Raw genomic sequence first — 2,095 nt, 5'->3', positions numbered from 1 at the left:
TGCAATGCTGTTGGGGAGCCTCAGCCCTGAGTGCAGAGGAGGTAAATCTTCATCCTCTTTGAAATACAGAAATCTCAGAGGAGAACCAGTCCCCAAAATTTTCCAGCCTCACTCCACGGGGCTGCCTGTTCTCAGTTCAGGTGGCTGGTGCTCACCGTGCTAGGGCAGGATCTTCTCAGCAGCTGTGCAGGTCAGTTCCCCTTTTCCTTTTCGTACATGGGGAAAAGCGCAGTCTCACATCTTTGCACCAGAGAGCAGGTCAACGACTGGACATCAGGCTATTGAGGAGAGAGAGGAAAGCTTTGATGACTCTGGAAGACCTGAGAGTCTGTGTGGTGCAGAAGTGCCCTGCCCTGACACCAAGATCTCTGCCCATCTCTCCTGCCATCCCCAGCACCTCGCTTAGGGATGCTGCCCAGCGCCGCGGCAGGTTGCCTGCAGCAGCTGCTGCACCCAGACTGTCTGGTCCTCAGCAGTGCCCTTTGGGTCCCTGAGATGAAGCCCAAGGCCACCACGAAGCTGCTGCCCAGGCATCCCAGCAGGGCTTTTGTTACCGGTGGTTGCAGTGGCTGGTGCTGCATTGCTGGCCAAGGTCTGCACTTGGGGGCTGGGATGTGGGTGGCTGTGGTAGAGTCACCAGACCCATGCTGGTGGCCAGTGGCTGTTGTGGTTCTTGTCAAAATTAAGCCCAGTGAAGGATGAATCATACAGAAAGCATCCCCACTAAAATATCCCTTCCAGTGCCAAAACCCGAGTGCGTTCTGCCTGGCACTGGTGAGAAAAATGGACTTTGTTTTAACGTAGAGGGTCAGTGTCTCAGCTGGTCTAAATCAGCTAAGCTCCACGAAGTCAAACAGAGATGTTCTGATTTGTAGGGACTGTGGATCTGGCCCATCTTAGCCAAATGTGTCCTCTTTAAATCACAGCAAACAAATTTGTGGTGCCTGGGGGGAAAAAAAAAGACACTTGCTCCTTGGGATCGTCCCATAAGACATCATTTCTCCTCTCCCTTGTCCACCCACCCACTCCCACATTCTGTGACAAAGCTGGGCTGTTTTCCTAGTGGGTTGAGAGGTCAGAATGGCCAGGGCTAATTAAACTCCATAATAATATTACGAAATAGAGTGAAACTTGGAGCAGTCAGTTATGTGTCCCAGCTCCTGGGCCTGTGCCCGAGGGAGGGTGAGGACACCATGTCCTCCAGCTGCCAGCACAGTTCTGTGGGCAGAGAAACATCCTTTGGGGACTTAGTGCCAGAGGAGGTCACCAGGTGATGGCTCAGGCCTGGGAGCCACCAGGCTAGGGGTTATTGTCCTCCACCCCTTCCTAGGTGTTGAGGATATTGTCCATCCTTCCTGGGGCACGGTGACGGGGAGCTGTCTTTCTTTTAGACACAGCAGGAAGCACTCATGTGTGCGTGTAGAGAAGGAGCACAGGCACCAAGGGGTACACACCCACGTAAGGGGTGCTGCAGGGTGCTGAGCCTGGCCAGAGCTGTGATGTTGCTCCAAGAGGAGGTTGGGAGAACAGGACTGTAGAAACATAGAATGTATTTATCCTGTGGTAGACATTGTCCACCCGTGTCCAGCCCTCCTTCACCAGCACTAATGTCAGCCCAAACCGACTGAGGACGAAATAGGGGAAAGGGAAAGGATGGATCAAGTCTCCTCTGACGCCAGGTGTTGTTACCTTGTGGTGGCTTGTGGCTTATTTCTGAGAAGCATGTGACTGTCTGCTCCATGGTCCCAGGAGTTTTCCTTCCTTCAGTCCTCAGCCAGCTGAGCTGGAAATAGCACCGATGGCGACCACATGCAGAAGCACGTGCCTTCACACGGCTGCTAAAAGCAGCACCTTCCTTTCCAGCACTTCTAAGGGGTAAGGGTGCTGTAGGAACTTCCTTTTTTTGGCTTTGATGCTTCTGTGTGCCAGTGTCTGGACCTGGTGCTGGCCTTTCTCACTCTGATCTTTCACCAGTGCAACCCTCTGAGCACCAGTGCTACCAGTCCTGACGTAAGGCCACCTAGCACTGACACTCTGACCCCATTTTTGTTTAATGTCTCAGGAGGCCATTTGAAGCTTGGAATAAAGAGGGACT

The sequence above is a fragment of the Antrostomus carolinensis genome, unplaced genomic scaffold (genome assembly GCF_000700745.2).
Source record: "Antrostomus carolinensis isolate BGI_N321 unplaced genomic scaffold, ASM70074v2 scaffold17695, whole genome shotgun sequence".
Lineage (NCBI taxonomy): Eukaryota > Metazoa > Chordata > Aves > Caprimulgiformes > Caprimulgidae > Antrostomus > Antrostomus carolinensis.
Note: the sequence above shows the minus strand (reverse complement) of the source record.